The sequence below is a fragment of the Asparagus officinalis genome, chromosome 8 (genome assembly GCF_001876935.1).
Source record: "Asparagus officinalis chromosome 8, Aspof.V1, whole genome shotgun sequence".
Taxonomy (NCBI): Eukaryota; Viridiplantae; Streptophyta; class Magnoliopsida; order Asparagales; family Asparagaceae; genus Asparagus; species Asparagus officinalis.
In genome coordinates, this window is record NC_033801.1 from 76297186 (window position 1) to 76316230 (window position 19045).

Sequence of the window (19045 nt, forward strand, 5' to 3'; positions counted from 1 at the left end):
GTCGAAATCCGTTCCGCATGTAACGTTGTGCTAAGGGAGTAAACTCCCTTAGACTTCGCGCTATGATGTCGAATACATAGAGTTCGCCATTGTTACGGGAATAGGCTACTAGGCGACACGTGTTAGGTGTTGACTTTAGGATATTTGGCCAACCCCCAGCCTTCAACGGGTTTGATGAGCCTTTACCGACTACCGTTTGAATCGGGCTAGCATGTGCATTGTCTAAATCCGTTCCGCATGTAACATTGTGCTAAAGGAATGAAATCCCTTAGACTTGATGCTACGACTTCGAATACGTAGACTTCGCCATTGTTACGGGAATAAGCTACCCGGCAACACGTGTTAGGCGTTGACTTTATCCCTACTTAGGCTTCGGGATAAAATACCCCAGAATCGAACTCTGGTGTCTTTTTCTACGGAGAAAGACTAAACCGGCGACGCGTGTTAGGCGTCGGCATATCCTTTCTTAGGATTCAGGATGAAATTCCCCATACGTGTAAGGCATGGATTTTGGTGTTATTAATAACAACCTGCCACAATGTTGAATATGCGGACGGATATTCTTTTTAACGGTTAAGAACTAACCGGCAGCGCGGGTTAAGCGCAGACTTATCCTTGCTTAGGTTTCAGGATAGAATACCCCAGAATCGAACTCTGGTGTCTTCTTCTTCGGAGAAAGACTAAACCGGCAGCGCGTGTTAGGCGCAGACTTATCCCTGCTTAGGATTCGGGATAAACTTCCTAGGATGAATCCTAAATTGACAAATTTTGGAAAGATCGGTGCGGGAAAGGAAGAATTTTATATTCTATTTCCCGGTCTTCTTTTAGGGTGAAGGCGAACCCAACAGACAAGGAAGGAAGAATTTTATATTCTATTCCCTGATTCTGGAAAGGAAGAATTTTATATTCTATTTCCAGCGCAAAAGAAACTAGAAGTGGGATCTCCACTCCGAGAATCTGGGAAATCTAGATAAACCTGCCTTTTATAGGATTGGTTATCTAAACTGAAAAAAAAAGTTCTTCGTTTATCGAAGTGAAATTTCAACTTCGGTTATAGCCATGAGAGGGCTTACCCAAAGAGAAGAATAAGGGAGTTCTTTCGTTTATCGAAAGGGGACTCCGAACTGAAAGTGGACCTCTTGTTCATGGAAAGAGTCAAGAGGGCCAGAAAGACATTTTTGGTGAACCCACTGTCAATCGAAATTGATCAGTGAGGGACTTTGGTGGTGAAAAATTATTTTGGGTTATCCTCTAGAATATCAAGTGTAATATTCTTCAAGGAACTTCCTGGTAAACGGGTTATCCTGAATGTACTAGGGATAGTATTTTTTCAGGAACTTCCTATTTATTGGCATTAATTGCCTGGTGCCTTCTTGAGTGATTAGGTGATATGCGCCGTTTGAGTAGACTGTGTCTATCACAAACGGCCCTTCCCATTTGGGTTCGAATTTACCTTTCTTCTTGGAAGTGACGATTATTTGTCGGCGAGCAGCGAGGACCAGATCTCCTTCCTTAAAGCTTCTCTGTCGGACTCTTTTGTTAAAAGCTCTAGACATCCTGGCCTGATAAAACTCAATTTGCTGTTGAGCTTCCAAGCGCTTTTCATCTAGCCTCTCAAGCTCTTCGAGACGCTTCTGATGCCGTTCTTCTGTTGTCATCTCTGTTGCGAGGGCGATCCGAAGGGATGGAATCTGAATTTCCAGCGGTAGCACAGCTTCACATCCGTATACCAGCGAATACGGGGTGGCACCCATGGGCGTGCGTATGGTGGTACGATAAGCCCAGAGTGCTTCACCGAGTTTATCGTCCCAGTCTCGTTTATTGGTCTTCACGAGCTTTGATAGGATCTTAATGATTGTCTTGTTAAACGCTTCAGCTAATCCATTCGCAGCGGGATAATAAGCTGTCGACGAAACATCTTTAATTTTGAACTTGTCACAAAACCTGACGAAAGCGTTGCTTATGAACTGTGGACCGTTGTCATGAATGATCCGTCTTGGAACACCGTGTCTGTATATGACATAATGCTTGATGAAATTGATGACGTTGTTCCGCTTCAGCCCACTTTGAGAAATAGTCCGTGATTGCGAGGATGAATCGATCGCCTTTGACTGAAGGGGGAAAAATAGGACCGACAATGTCCATACCCCAAGTCTCGAACGGCCAAGACGTAATTGACACGTGCAGCTGCTCTGGTGGTTGATGCATATAATTTGCATGTATTTGACATGCATGACACTCTCTGGCATATTCGATTGCGTCACGAACCATCGTTGGCCAGAAATACCCCATTCTTCTGATGCGATCATACAGTTTGGGACCAGGCTGATGCGCACCACATTCTCCTTCGTGTGCTTCCTTAAGAACTTCTTCTGCTTCTTTGTTCGAAAGGCATCGGAGTAACAAACCATCGTACCCTCTACGGTATAACGTATGGGTCTCGGTATTATAGAAGAATCTTAGTGCTCTTCGGCGGATTGATTCTCTTTCTTTTACATCCTCTGGAAAATACCATATTGTACGTAGTCAATGATAGGAAAGCGCCAATCTCGAGACTCAGACCCAATTTGAGTTGAATTCACTTCTTTGGCGCTCATATTTCTATCATCTTCCTGTTCAATCTCCATACTGTATATGGGTATGCAGAGTTGATGCGTCCTCACCGTGACCAAGAGTTCAGTTTCGGGAGGTTGTGCAAGTGATACCACTAACGCTGCCAGTGCATCCGCATAAGCGTTCTGGAGGCGAGGGATGTATTCGATAAAGAATTCTTCAAAAGATTCTGCCATTCTGATGGCTTCCTGGTGGTATGGGATCAGGTCAGGACTCCTGACTTCATACTCTCCGCGAACTTGGTTGACTATCAATTGAGAATCCCCAAAAGCTTCGAGATATTTGACCCCCAGCTCCTTGGCAAAACTGAGTCCAATGAGAAGCGCGTTGTACTCGGCTACGTTATTGGAGCGCGGACTAGTCAATGAATAAGCCCGAGGCATCACATGCTTCCCCGGGGAAATTAAGACAACTCCAACTCCAGAGGAGACTTTTGGACATCTGGGGGTGACTGCCCTATTAATTGCCCTTGAAGCACCATCAAAGTATAATTTTGTTGGTGCGACGTAGTGTTAACCTCGTGGGTTTCGTCCGGCAAGTCATCATATACTTCTGCCGTATCTGTGGTCGGGTTTGCCGCCAAAAGATCGCAAATCGCTTGTCCTTTGATCGACTTCTGTTGCTTGAAGTGCAAATCATATTGGGACAAGAGCAGAGCCAATTTCACTAACCGCCAATTCATAGAGGCCGGTTGCGTCATAAATACCCGTACTGGATTTACGTTGGAAATGACATAAATCGTCTGTCCAACCAGGTAATGCCGCATCTTTTGCATCGCGAATACCAATGCGAGGCATTCTCTCTCAATCATCGGATATCGAGACTCGACACCTATCAAGGTCCGACTTAGGTAGTAAACTGCCTGTTCGTGACCGTTATCGTCGTCTTGTGCTAATAAAGCACTTATCGAATGGTTCATCGCCTTGATGTAAATCAAGAACGGTTTACCCGACTTCGGTGCAACGAGAACAGGAGGATTCGTCAGATACATTTTGATATCTTCGAATGCTTTTTGGCAGGCATCATCCCAAATAAACGATACTCCTTTCTTGTTCAGCTTAGAGAACGGTTGGCACTTCCCAGAGAGATTTGAGATGAATCGTCGGATGTAAGCTAATCGCCCTTGCAATCCTCTAAGTTCTCTTAGATTTCTAGGGGGTTGCAGTTCATGTATCGCCTTCACCTTATCGGGATCGATATGTATACCCTTAGTGGTGACGACGAACCCAAGAAATTTTCCGCTGGACATTCCAAGAAATGATTTAGTGGGGTTCATCTTCAATCATCTTCAATTGATGACTCCTCATGAGATCGAACATCGTTTTCAAGTCCTTGATGTGATCTTCTTTATTGCGGCTTTTTACAACCAAATCATCAACGTAGCATTCGACTGTTTTCCTGAGATGTTCTTGGAAGATCTTAGTCATTGCTCGTTGATACGTGGCACCTGCATTCTTTAGACCGAAGGGCATCACCGTGTAGCAAAAGACACCGAGGGGCGTTCTGAACGCTGTATGCTTCTCGTCATCTGGGTGCATCTTGATTTGGTTATATCCTGAGAACCCATCCATGAAAGACATTCTCTCAAATCCGCATGTATTGTCGATAATGACATCTGTGATTGGGAGAGGAAAGTCGTCTTTTGGACATGCCGTATTCAGGTCCCTGAAATCAATGCAAATCCTGATTTTACCGTTCTTCTTCATCACCGGAACGATATTGGCTAGCCAATCCGGATGTTGCTCCTCTCACTCTCGGATAAATCCTGATTCGATCAGTTTCTTAACCTGTGCCTCAATAGCTTCCATGATCTGCGGACGAAACCGTCTTTGCTGTTGCTTGACAGGTTTGGCATTCGGCTTGATATCAAGGCGATGCATTGCTACATTGGGGTCGAGCCTTGGCATATCCTCGTAATTCCAAGCGAAGACGTCGATATATTCCCTGATGAGAGCAATCAATTCCTCCTTCTCATCTGGGGGAAGACTGTCGCTGATGAATATAGGCTTTGGGTTAGCTTCATCACCCATGTTAATCTGGACTATTTTATCTTCAGTGGGTGGTTCTCTTTGCTCGAACCTATCGCCATACTGCATATTCAGATGGTGAACCCACGGGTCTTCCCATGTTGGCATTTGATCGTCGTCTTCCAGGGTGGATGGATCGGCTGTAGCCATATTTACACAAGTTAAAGAACCAAAATAATTAAAGCCTACTTAAGCACCCTCCCCGGCAACGGCGCCAAAAACTTGATGCGGCATAAACATGTACCAAAAAGGTTGCAAGTGCACAACCGTGTCAAGTTATAGTATTTAAGATATCGATCCCACGATGAAAGTGTTTTGTAGGAGAAAATATAAAATTGGTTCTTATTTTGTGTGCGTGACAAATAGGAGTGATGAGTAAATGTGATTGTGGAGAGATAGAGAGAGTGGAAGTGATAGTGTGTAAATCGGCACGAGATATAAGTGAGAGTGGATGTGACAAAGAATGAATATGATCAATAAGGCAAGAAGGAAAAAAAGTATAAACCTTCTCCGAGTGTGAAATCGTAGCCCTGCTTTTCCATGAGCTTGCGCGCTTCTGGACTATACTTGGATAGATGTCGACCAGGTTTGTCATCATCTTCGTCTTCACTTAGGAAATGATCTGGTAACGGAGAGCTTTTTCCTTTACCGTAAATCACTTCTTTAGCACCTCTTACTTTGTTCGGGATGACCATGGTTGTTCCGAAAGAATGCTGGAGGTGTTCCTTCGTTACATAGGATGATCGGATCGGCATATACAACTCAGGATTGTCGTACAGCTCTTTTATCACATCATCAAGAGACAAGGAGTACTCTAAATCATCTTTTATTGCAATATCGGCAAGTTGCCAGTTACAATCTGCATCTGACGATTGTTCATCGTCAAGATTGATTACAAAGGGTACAATGTCATTTAAAACAAAACCGCCATTGTAATCGAATCCGGCTTCAGAATCAGCTTCTTCTCCGCTGTCTGTGCCCTGGGCCGATGGTTCAGTATCGGATTCGTTACCATAAAGGAGAGAATCGGTGAAATAATTCTCATACCCCTTGAATGGTTGCTTATCCGCGACCACCGTCCTAACCTCATTGTCAGTGTCGACATACTTCAAACACTGATGGAGAGTAGATGGAATTATCACGTTACTATGGATCCAAGGCCGACCCAATAGTAAGTTGTACGAAGTCTCCGCATCGATCACATAACACGTGACTTCTGTCTTCAGATCTCCCATCTGGCACTTCACCCGGATCTTACCCAAGGGTCTTGACCCACTAGTGTTGAATCCATAAATAACAGTGCCTGTGGACGCCAACTTGCTTACTGGAATGCTGAGGAAATGCATCAATCGAAGCGGCATAATACTCACAGCAGAACCCGGATCCACTTGGATTCGGTTGACTTGGCTGGAGCCAATGTATCCGACGAAATATAACGGCCGATCGTGGTTCGAATTCTTCGTCTGCATATCTTCTTTGGTGAAAGTAATGCAGGGAAGGTTCTTAGTCGCTATGTTGCACTGTTGACTCAGCGGTTCTGGCTGTTCATGCACCGGCTTGACTTGAGTCAGAAATACCTCTGCATTGGCCAAAGCTTCTTGTAGGGCCTCCCTGGTTTCTTTGGATAATCGCAGCAACTCATACAGCGTTATCCGTGCAGGAATGTTGGCTAATTGCGCCATAATGTCGAAGCTATGCGGAGTCTTCGAGCTTTCCGGTTTGTCTCTTCCAATTGGACGACTGAAACGAGACTGCTTCGGATTCTGTACCTCTTGGGGATTCTTCTCTTTTGGTTTATTCACCGGTTGTCGTAGAGCTTCTTTACCCGGTGTGGGACTTGCAATCACTCCCATCTCCGTGAGAGTTTTGGCTGGTCCCCGCTTGTTCACCCCCTGCTCACTAGGTGGCGGATAATTGTAGTGGTATTCATTTCCGCTCCGTGTCGCAAAAGCTTCTTGTTCTTCTTCAGAGAGCAGGAAAGTGGAGATTCTTTCGTCATCTTCCCCTGGGATAGCAGAGACTCCATAACAAGACTTCCCTTTTCCTTTAGACTTCCTCCCGGATGACGAACCGGCCCATTGTTCATCTCCAATCAGATCTGGATGAACCCAAAGGATTTCGCCATTTGGGGTTGTGTGCGGCACAAGTCCCTTTTGGCGCTGTCCGTGCGGATCGTCATTCACCGTCTTCATCCCGACTTTGGTGACGCGTTTTGGCTCGAACCAAGTTGTAGGCACCGACCCAAAACTGATTGACACTGCGTTTGCCCCCACATTCTTGGCTGGTTTCGGGGTTATGACTCCTACGTCGATTAACGCCTGGATCTTGTCCTTGAGGTGGTAGCATGATCTCGTAGGGTGGTGGACCGCTCTGTGGTACGCGCAGTACTTTGGATCCGTCACTTTGCTGGCCCCTTCTTGATCCACGATCGCCGGCAACTGGATCTTGTTGTTCTCCAACAGGTATTTGAAGATGCCGGGAACTTCATCATCCTTGAAGGAGTACACTTTAGGAAACCTCGGCTCCGCAGATTTCTGCTTCTGAGGCCGTTGTTGCCATTGTCCTCGAGATTGTTGGGGTACTTGTTGCTGTGGTTGCAATTGAAAGGTTTGATTAGCATCAACTGCATTAGCTTGTGCCTTACCTTTCCCCCGTGGGACGAAGTTTTGCTTTGGAGCACTTGTCGCCGGTTGGCCTCTTTCCGCCTTCTTCCTCTTAAGGAATCGCTCAGCTTGCTCTCCCCGGAGTTTCAAGTCCTTCCATGTATTGGATGGGGCCGTCCCCATTGCTTCTAGCACGTCCAACGCGAGGTTGTTGTGGCAGGTCTGGAGGATGAATTCCTCGGTGATCGGGTCCCGGCAATTCATCGCCTTGTTCCGGAATCTTTTGATGAAGGTGTCGACTAACTCCCCGTCCTTCTGCTTCTCATCGAGCAACGATCCGATGGATACTTCGGTATCGTCATCGAAGAAATTGGCAAGGAACTTGGTTTCCATGTCGTCCCAGCTATTTACGCTGCCTGGCTTGAGGCGGCGATACCAATTGAAGGCGGCTCCGCGAAGGGTGCCGACGAATGACCGCACCATCAGAGGCTCATTACCAGAGATCACCCCCAAGTGCGATTTGAAGTAAATCAAATGCTGGGTAGGTGAACCCATCCCATTAAACGGCGTGAAGTTAATTAGATTAAACTTCGCCGGATATGGGATCAATTCCCATTCTCTTGGGTATGGGCAAGGAATGCCTATTTTCTTCGTCTCTTGAGCGGAAATCAATGTATTGATTTTGCTCTCGAGGTTCTTGATCTTCAAATTTTCACCTGTGTTTTCGCCAGTATTCTCGTTACCGCCCCCTGCATTGACGGTAGGATCATTGATATTATGAGCATTCGTATCCTCGTCCTCCTGATGGACTTGGTTGCGACGACTCGGCTCGCCTTGCTGGTTCGCCAATGCTTGGATTTGTTGGTCATGCATTTCTCTCATGTTCTGCATGGCCATCTGCATCTCGAACCTGAAGGTTTCCTGTTGCTTAGCTAAGGCCTCTTCAAACATCTTGGCAATTTGCTCCGCACTTATCATAAGACAGCGTTATCCGTGCTGGAATGTTGGCTAATTGAGCCATTATATCGAAGGCTTGCGGAGTTTTCGAGCTTTCCGGTTTGTCTCTTCCAATCGGGCGGCTGAAACGAGACTGCTTCGGATTCTGCACCTCCTGGGGATTCTTCTCTTTTGGTTTATTCACCGGCTGTCGTAGAGCTTCTTTACCCGGTGTGGGACTCGTAATCACCCCCATCTCTGTGAGAGTTTTGGCTGGTCCCCGTTTGTTCACCCCCTGCTCACTAGGTGGTGGATAGTTGTAGTGATACTGATTTCCGCTCCTAGTGGCGAAGACTTCTTGTTCTTCTTCAGAGAGCGGGAAGGTAGGGGCTTCGTCGCCATCCTCCTCGAAGATTGCGGTTATAGCATTGCAGGATTTGCCTTTGCCCTTTCTTCTCAAGGAAGTCGCCCATTGCTCATCTTCAATAAGATCAGGATGAACCCATAGAATTTCGCCGTTTGGGGCTGTGTGTGGCACAAGTCCCTTTTGGCGCTGTCCATGTGGGTCATCGTTCACTGTCTTCATCCCTACTTTGGTGATGTACTCTGGTTTAAACCATGTTGTGGGCACCGACCCAAAACTGATTGACACCGCGTTTGCTCCAACATTCTTGGACGGCTTCGGGGTGATAACGCCTACATCAATTAGCGCCTGGATCTTGTCCTTGAGGTGATAGCAAGACTTCGTAGGGTGATGTACCGCTCTATGGTATGCGCAATACTTCGGATCCGTCACCTTGTTTGCTCCTTCTTGATCCACGATCGCCGGCAGCTGGATCTTGTTGTTCTCCAGCAGGTATTTGAAGATGCCGGGAACTTCGTCATCCTTGAAGGAGTACACTTTAGGAAACCTCGGCTCCGCAGATTTCTGCTTCTGAGACCGTTGCTGCCATTGCCCTCGAGATTGTTGTGGTGCTTGTTGCTGTGGCTGTTGCTGAGGTTGCAATTGGAAAGTTTGATTAGCATCAACTGCATTAGCATGTGCCTTACCTTTCCCCCGTGGGACGAAATTCTGCTTTGGAGCATTCGTCGCCGGTTGGCCTCTCTCCGCCTTCTTCCTCTTGAGGAATCGCTCGGCTTGTTCATCGCCTTGTTCCGGAATCTTTTGACGAAGGTATCGACTAACTCTCCGTCCTTCTGCTTCTCATCGAGCAACGATCCGATAGATATCTCGGTGTCGTCGTCGAAGAAGTTGGCCAGGAACTTGGTCTCCATGTCATCCCAGCTGTTTACGCTGCCTGGCTTGAGGCGGCGATACCAATCGAAGGCGGCTCCGCGAAGAGTGCCGACGAATGACCGCACCATCAGAGGCTCATTACCAGAGATCACCCCCAAATGCGATTTGAAGTAAATCAAATGCTGGGTAGGTGAACCCATCCCATTAAACGGCGTGAAGTTAATTAGATTAAACTTCGCCGGATATGGGATCGATTCCCATTCTCTTGGGTATGGGCAAGGAATGCCTGTTTTCTTCGTCTCTTGAGCGGAAATTAGTGTGTTGATTTTGCTCTCGAGGTTCTTGATCTTCAGGTTTTCGCCGGTGTTTTCGCCAGCATTCTCATTACCACCCCCTGCGTTGACGGGAGGATCATTGGTGTTACGAGCATTTGTATCCTCATCTTCCACATTAATCGGGTTACGATGATTCTGCTCGCCTTGTTGGTTCGCCAATGCTTGGATTTGTTGGTCATGCATTTCTCTCATGTTCTGCATGGCCATCTGCATCTCGAACCTGAAGGTTTCTTGTTGCTTAGCCAAAGCGTCTTCAAGCATCTTGGCCATCTGCTCCGCACTTATCATCAGGGCCTCGCGGGGTTGTCCCTCGCTGGATACTGTATTGTCTGAGGCGACAGCGGAGCCAGCATCAGATTCTTCATCTTCTGAAGGGAGTCTTGTCCGAACCCTACCGTAGGTTGCTCGCTTGATGGTTCCGGACTGCAGACGGGTTCTAGGCCGGGAGGCTTTCAGAATCGACTCGAAATCATCCCGTGCCGATGTCCCCTTGCTGGTCATGTTGGTGGTGACCCTCGAAAATTCTCCGTCTTCAATCATTCTTCTTCTTCGTTGAAAACGCCTAGGCCTGGGTTTTAGCATCTCCGCACTGAGTCTTTCAAAAACTAAAACTCTTTCGAGTACCGCCTTGATGCAGTTGCATTCAGACAATACCGCTCGAATGAGTTTGGAACAGGGGCATTGAATTTCCTGTTCTCGGGGACTCCTCTTCCTGGTTCTATTCGTACCCCCAGCACGATAGTACAACTCGTCATTTTGACAGTCAGAGTAACCTATCGTGTGCGGGCACGACTTCTCAGGTATAACACTATCACTATCAGATGATAATGTTTCCATCTGAGGTTGGATCGCCTTCTTTGGGCTTTCAAAAGTTACACGCCTCGAAACGTGCCTTTGTGGGCGCGAGTCTTCAGTGTGCTCTTGGACTTCGATGCGCAAATTGGTGCACGCAGTTGCCTTGAGCTCTTTGTCATACTGGAGGTGACGGCGACCCCCAACGTGTTGAGTCGTTCTGGGTTCCTTCATTAGGCCCAAACGCTCGTGAACTGGAACTGGACCGAGGCGCTCCAAAACTGGCTTCCTCCTTCGGGATGATTCTGCATGATCTCCCGGAGTAGCCATAGGAATTAACGGCGACTTTGGTTGATTCGCCGGAGATTGACCTTGCTTAGAAGGCTGCACTGGTTGCTTTTTGGCCTGAGTCGCCACTTCAGACTTCGGCTTCCAGACTTGGCGGGTTGGTGGTGGCTTCTTCGTCACCTCCTTTTGCAGTCTTCTACGGGCTTCCTGGACTTTAGCACGTACCTGTGCTGACATCGTGCGGCGCTTGCGGATACGCTCCTCAAGCGTCGAACGGTTCCGTTTGACGCGGACCCATTCGTTCTTTGGCGGCTTGGAGGAGTCGCCGTTCATTGGTGGTTGAGGCTGTTTGCCTCTTCTGTTCTTCAGATCCGCGTTGTAGCGGAATCCGTCTGTAGACTCCATCGCCTTGGCGAGTTGCCGCGCAAGGCGTTGACGACGCCTCTGGCGGGCTCTCTTTGAGAGAGTCGCAACGCCTTCAACAGTGGAGGCGTTGGCGGGAGTTGGGTTGACCTGGTTGGAGGTCGGCATAACTTCACCCGACGCGACTTTGGCGTCAGTTGGGGTGAGAGCTTCGTTGGCTTTCCGAGCTTCTTCGAACCAACGAACTTTTCTCCTGGAGGAGAACTTCTTGGACTTGCGGGGGGAGGTAGATCCGGACGAGGACACGTACTCCTCGAACTTGGCTTGGTCGAACTCATACTCGACCTCCTCCACGACCGGGATTGAGATCCGCGGCTGCGACGTGACGATCTCGGCAGCGAGATCGGCGGCTCCCACTGTGGTCGCCAGATTGTTCGCGGGGAAAATCGTTTTCTTCATTGATGTCATTGTGATCTCAAAATAACAACTTTTTGTGGTTACAAAAGATCCGGTCTTTTTTAGATCCGGTTACAACGAAATCAAAAAAAAACAAATCGCGAGCTCCTGTTTTGCGGTCACTCGCTTTTGTGGGTTCTTTGCCAACGCCGGGGTTAATCCGTGGACCACCGCGCGATCTAGATCCGGTCGGATCTACATGATTTGACGGGTATTATTCCACGAAGGGAATAATAGCCGGGAGGGATTAGTTCACTAAGGAAATAATCGCTCGGATCTCGGGATCTAAGACCAAGCTTAGATCCGGAGTGTGATCTCGTGTAGATCTCAGATCTGTTCTTCCCCTCTCTCGAACTCCTGCCTTTTGTGACGTGGATGCTCGCCGAGGATCAGATCTGGACGTCCAAGTCTTCAAGTCTTCGAAACTCTAAGCTCGATCTTCAATCTGGCAGAGTTTCGGCTCTCAAAAGTCCAACCAGGTAAAATGAACAAAGGGAGGGCCTATTTATAGGCTACCCTCACTGTGCCTTGGGCACAGTGCAGCCGGCCACCTTGAGGTGGTTCGGCCACCGAGCCACCTCAGGGTGGCTCGGCAATGGCCGAGCCACCTGGTTTTGGCAGAGCCCCTCTGGGTTTGCTGTTTTCCGTCGTTTTGCGCTGTATCCGTTTCTCGGTTCTGTCCGTGATTCGGTTGACTTAGATTCTGATTTTGGATTCCTGATTTGGCAGTAAATCCGCTTTTGAGTTCGAGTCCGAAACTGATCTTGATTCGATCGTGATTCGTCCGAGTTTCCCCTTGGTTGGATGACTCGTTGACTCTTCGACACTTGGCTTGATTCCGAATGCGAATGGATTTATTCCGTTGCTTGCGTGCGATTCGTCGACCTTGTCGCCTCGTTGGTTCGTCGGTTTGTGCCGAGCTGAGCTAAGGGACCTATAAGCAATTTTATATGCCTACACCAATGAAAAGAAAGAGTATGCTACAAACAATTGAGAGAGCGCTCTGGCTAGTTGGAGTTAAAATTTTCTCAAGCCAAACTAACCGAAAGATATTCTGAAACAAAACCAAACTATCAAAATTCATTCGAGTCGATCAGCTTAATTGGTGCAAACCGATTAATGCTCACCACGACTTATAGCTGTTGGATAGCAGTATTCCTAATCTATTAGGATTCCTAATCTATTAGGATTCCTAATCTATTTTGGTAACATGAGATTATTAGGATTCCTAATCTATTTTGGTAACATGAGTTTATTAGAACTCCTAATCTGTTTTGGTAACAAGTTATTAGGATTCCTAATTTGTTTTGTTTTTGGTTTTAGGATTCCTAGTCTGTTTTTGTTTTAGGTTTTCTATATATATGGAAGATTAGGATCATCAAAGAGAGGAGAGTTGTAATCAGAGATTAGAGAGACTTTTGAGCATTGTGAGAGGGAGATATTATGAGCAAGTTAAGAGCTTTGGTTGAGGGTTAGTTTGTGAGATTGTAACCCTTTGTACTCTCCTTGATTTAGTAGAATCTCCACATCCTCTCCCCGTGGACGTAAGCAATTTGCTAAACCACGTAAAATTGATTGTCATGCTATTTGTGTGATTTGTAATAGCATATTTAGGTTCCCTCAACAGGCCAGTCCTAGAACTGATGAGAGAAAGAGCTGATATCTTACTTGGTTGAGATATTTTGCTTAAGGTTCTTATTTACTTGGTGAAACAGGAATTCGTATTGCGACCTGACTCTCTTGTTGTGCTGCCAAAGTGCTGTCAAAATTTTCGCTGTACGTAACAAGTGGTATCAGAGCCCAGATTTTAGATCTAGGGTTTTGGAATTAGATGGAGGAAGATTCTTGTGTGAAGCTTGGTTTTTAAAGTTCTAGGCTTCGGTGGAGATAGCATTAGGAGTTACCATTGGAGATTTCGCTTTCCTCGTGTGGACATAAGATCTATTTGGAATCTGATCTGGGGTTCAGTTGGGTAATTCTTAATTTTTATCAAAGTTTGATTCTTTCTCTATAACTTGGAGTTAGTTTGCAATAGGAAAAGAAGGTGAAAGTAGCAAGTCGATGGCGAGTACAGTTTAAGTTGGTTTTCAGAACACCAAAATTAGTATGGTGAAGTATGACGGTAAAATAACCTTTGGTTTGTGGATGAGCGACATACAGGATGCGCTCAATGCTCGGATTTTGGAGAAGACCATCATGGTCCACGAGAGACCACAAAAATATGAAGAAGCGATATGGGAAAAGATGAATAGGAATGCTTATGGGGTGATCAGGTCTTGTTCGGAACAGGAGCTGAAGTATGATGTGATTGGGGTGACATCTGTGATGAAGATGTAGGAAATTCTCAATAATAAGTACCTTACGAAGAGTGTTGAGAACAGGTTGCATTTGCTGTGTAGGTTATTCAGATTTCAGATATCCAGAGGCACCTCGCTTGCGGCTCTTTTGAACAACTATACAAAGTTATTGTCGGACTTGGCGAATGTTGATGAGAAGATATCGGATGAGTACAAGACGATTATCTTATTGGACTCCTTACCGGATGAGGAGTATGACACATTTGTGCTCACTTTGTTGAACAAAAGATCTTCTATCAGCTATAGTGAAGTTACTAATGCATTAACAAATTATAATTTGAGAAGGAAAGACAAGGAGACTTCCCATGCTAGTACTTCAGGAGAGGCCTTATCGACGAGAGGAAGAAGCCCATATCCGAAAGGTGATAATAGAGGAAGGTCAAAGTCAAGAGGTCATCACCAGCTAGCAAAGAACCAATGTACATTCTGCAAGGAGCAGGGACATTAGAAGAGAGACCATCCGAAGCTCAAGGAGAAGGAGAATGGCAAGAAAAAGGGCCCGAAGGCTAATGAGGTGAACGTTGTGAAAGGTGATGATTCCGATGATTCGAGCTTTTCTCTACTGATTACTCCGGAGGTGAACCACTTGGATGCATCAGATTGGATGCTTGATTCTGGTGCTACCTATCATGTGACCCCTAGGCGAGACTGGTTTGCATCTTTTGAGAAGCTCGATGGGGGAGTTGTAGTTATAGGAAATGATCAATCCTATGGCATTTGTGGGATAGGTACTGTGCGGATCCGGATGTACAATGGAGTAGTCCAAGAATTGAAGGAGGTGAGATTCGTTCCTCAGCTGAAGAAGAATCTTATTTCTATTGGAGCTTTGGAGGCAAAGGGATTCAAGGTGACCTTTGAAGACGCTGTAGAAAAGGTTACTAAGGGATATTTGGTGGTGATGAAGGGAGTCCACAGTCGGAACTTGTATTATCTGAAGGGGAGCACTAAGATTGGCTAGGTAGCTTCAGCTATTTCAGAGGCGGACATGAGTAGGCTTTGGCATTACAGGTTAGGACACACAGGAGAGAAGTCATTACAGGCTTTGTGCAAGCAAGGGCTATTGAAGGGAGCCAAGAGTGGTAAAGTGGAATTCTGTGAGTACTGTGTTCTTGGCAAGAAGACAAAAGTAAAGTTCAGGATGGTCATTCATAGGACAAGGGGCATCCTGGACTACGTGCACACAGACATTTGGGGTCCCACCAATACTGCATCACTTGGTGGTCGACATTGGTTCGTCACGTTCGTTGATGACTATTCTAGGCGATGTTGGGTGTATACTATGATGAAGAAGAGTGAAGTCCTAGATTTATTTGTGGAGTAGAAAAAGAGATTGGAACTGCAGACTGGGAGAAAGATCAAGACGTTGCGATCCGACAACGGTGGTGAATATACTTTAGACCCCTTTCTGTAGCTATGTCGAGACGAGGAAATAGAGAGGCACTTCATGGTTAGTCATACACCATAGTAAAATAGGGTGGTAGAGAGGCTAAATCGGTCTTTGCTGGAGAAGGTTCGATGTTTATTATCACATAGTGGTTTGGAGAAGATCTTTTGGGCTGAGGCACTTACATATGCGAGCCACCTCATTAACAGGCTACCTTCATCTACGATTGAGGGGAAGACCCCTATGGAGATGTGGTTGGGAGAGTCAGCACACGACTATGACCAGCTCAAAGTATTCAGGTGCCCTACATTTTATCATGTGAGAACTGAGAACAGATTAATTAGAACATTGAGCTAGGAAGGCCATATTTGTAGGATTCAAGCGTGGTGTCAAGGGATACAAGTTATGGGATCCAGTTGATAGAAAGATTATGCTAAGTAGGGACGCCATATTTGATGAAGCTTCTATCTTGAAGCTTCTCAGCTTTCATCAGGTGGAGAGCGACCCGACAGAGGAGATATTGCAGGTGGTGGAGATCGATGCAGCTCTACATTGTCCAGATGGTACAATATCCATTAGAGTACTGACTGAGGTGACGCCAGGCGAGCACGACGGTAATATAGAGGATATGGGTACTGATGTGTAGGATCAGGGATCGACGGCTCAGGTTCAGGATTCTATTACGGTTCGGAGACAGAGGAGAGACATACGGGTGCCAGCACGATATGCCGACACAGTTGCATATGCACTTCTGGTAGAGAGTATCGATGAGATGGTTCTTACTACATTCAGAGAGGCCGAACAGAGTTTGGAGGCTGATTCATGGCAGGTAGCAATACAGGAGGAGATGGAGTCTCTTCATAAGAACGATACCTGGGAGCTTGTTGAGCTTCCAAAGGGGCGGAAGACGATTGATTGCAAGTGAGTATACACGAAGAAGGAGGACATTGAGGGGACTCCATTGAGGTTCAAAGCTAGGTTGGTTGTGAAGGGCTATGCATAGGAGGAAGGTATTGACTATAATAAGGTTTTCTCTCCGGTGGTGAAGCACTCTTCGATTTGGATTTTGCTAGCTTTGGTGTCATAGTATGGATTAGAGTTAGATCAGTTGGATGTGAAAACAGTATTTTTTCATGGTGATCTTGATGAAGAAATATATATAACTTAGCCATTGGGATTCCGAGCTGCAGGGAAGCAGATTGAAGAAATCGCTATACGGTTTGAAGCAGTCTCCTCAATAGTGGTATAGGCGATTCGATGGTTTTATGATTGGTCATTCGTACATTCGGAGCCAGTTTGATCCTTGCGTATATTTTTGTAAGTTGAAAGGAGGTACGTATATTTATTTGTTTCTTTATGTCGATGACATGTTGGTTGCTTCTATTTCCAGATATGCTATAAATGAGTTGAAGGCATAGCTTTCAAAGGAGTTTGAGATGAAGGATTTGGGTGAGGCGAATCGCATTTTAGGGATGGAGATCGGCAAAGACAAGAAGAATGGCAGAATTTGTTTGACACAAGTGGCTTATTTGAAGAAGGTTCTACATCGATTTCATGTTAGAATGGATACGAAGCCAGTTAGTGTACCATTGGGAGCCCATTTGAAGCTTTCACCTGATCTTTCACCGAAGACAGTTGAAGATCGAGAGTTGATGTCGAAGACTCCATACGTGAGCATGGTTGGGAGCTTGATGTATGCGATGCTATGTACGAGGCCAGATTTATCACAGGCGGTGAGCATGGTTTTGAGATACATGCACGATCCAGGAGTGGGTCATTGGGACGTCGTGAGATGGATTTTAAGGTACATTCGAGGTACACTCAATGTTGGTTTGATTTATGAGCAGGACACTACAGGTAGGCAGTTATGCATTGGCTATGTTGATTCGGATTATGTCAGGGATTTGGATAAGCGCCGGTCTACTACAGGGTATGTGTTTACTTTGACCCGTGCGCCGGTGTGTTAAAGATGCACCTTACAGTCGATGGTGGCTTTGTCTACGATGGAGGCAGAGTATATAGCGATTACGGAGGCTATGAAGGAGGCTATTTGGCTTCGAGGACTTTTGGAGGAACTTGGTATATCATAGAGGTCCGTCACTATTCATTATGATAGCATGAGTGCTATATATTTGGTGAAGAATTAGGTTTTTCATGCGAGGACGAAGCATATTGATGTTTGTTATCACTTCATTCGAGATGTTCTGGAAGATGGTGATGTGGAGATTATGAAAGTCCACACGAAGGATAATCCGATGGATATGCTCACTAAGGTGGTTCCAATCAACAAGTTTGATCATTGTCGAAACTTGTTGCACATTCATGATTGTTAAGGCCGTTGACGACCATTTGGATGAACTACGGGTGGCTTGATCCCTTGGGAGAGGGTGTACGTAGGCAACCATATTGGTGTAGCCGAATTTGGTGAGACGACGCATTGATGCTCATGTTGGTGTCGACTTAGTTTTGGGAATACTTCGCCAAGATGGAGAATTGTTGGATAGCAGTATTCCTAATCTATTAGGATTCCTAATCTATTTTGGTAACATGAGGTTAGATAGCAGTATTCCTAATCTATTAGGATTCCTAATCTATTTTGGTAACATGAGGTTATTAGGATTTCTAATCTATTTTGGTAACATGACTATTAGGATTCCTAATCTATTTTGGTAACATGAGGTTATTAGGATTTCTAATCTATTTTGGTAACATGAATTTATTAGGATTCTAAATCTGTTTTGGTAACAGGTTATTAGGATTCTTAATTTGTTTTGTTTTTGGTTTTAGGATTCCTAGTCTGTTTTGGTTTTAGGTTTTCTATATATATGGAAGATTAGGATCATCAAAGAGAGGAGAGCTGTAATCAGAGATTATGGAGACTTTTGAGCATTGTGAGAGGGAGATATTGTGAGCAAGTTGAGAGCTTTGGTCGAGGGTTAGTTTGTGAGTTTTGTGAGATTGTAACCCTTTGTACTCTCCTTGGTTTAGTGGAATCTCCCCATCCTCTCCCCCTGGACGTAGGCAATTTGCTGAACCATGTAAAATTGGTTGTCTTGCTATTTGTGTGATTTGTAATAGCTTATTTAGGTTCCCTCGACAGGTCAGTCCTAGAACTAATGAGAGAAAGACCTGATATCTCACTTGGTTGAGATATTTTGCTTAAGGTTCTTGTTTTCTTGGTAAAATAGGAATTCCTATTGCAACCTGACTCTCTTATTGTGCTGCCAAAGTGCTGCTGAAATTTCCGCTGCGCGCAACAATAGCTAACTTGACTATGCAAATAGATGATGTAGTAATTACCTAAAGAATCTTCCTACTCTCTTACTAACCTACCACTTTCAAATGTATATTAGTAAAGGACGCATGCAATCATATACACCATCTTGAGAAAGGAACGTGTTATGTGAATACACACATGCACATCTCCACCATTTTGGTTAGATACCAATAAAGGTGCTAATATCCACTAGTAAAAGGAGGCCTAGGCCTAATGGGTGGATAGACCCGTTAGGACTTCTTTTGCCAGCCTTAATAGTTTACACCGTTGGGGCACGTTGATTTACCCCACACGGCCGATGGAGGGAAATTTACCCCGTTTATTTTCGCGAAAAAGAGAAAAAAAGCCCAGAAATCCCCCCAAAACCCCCGTTCTCT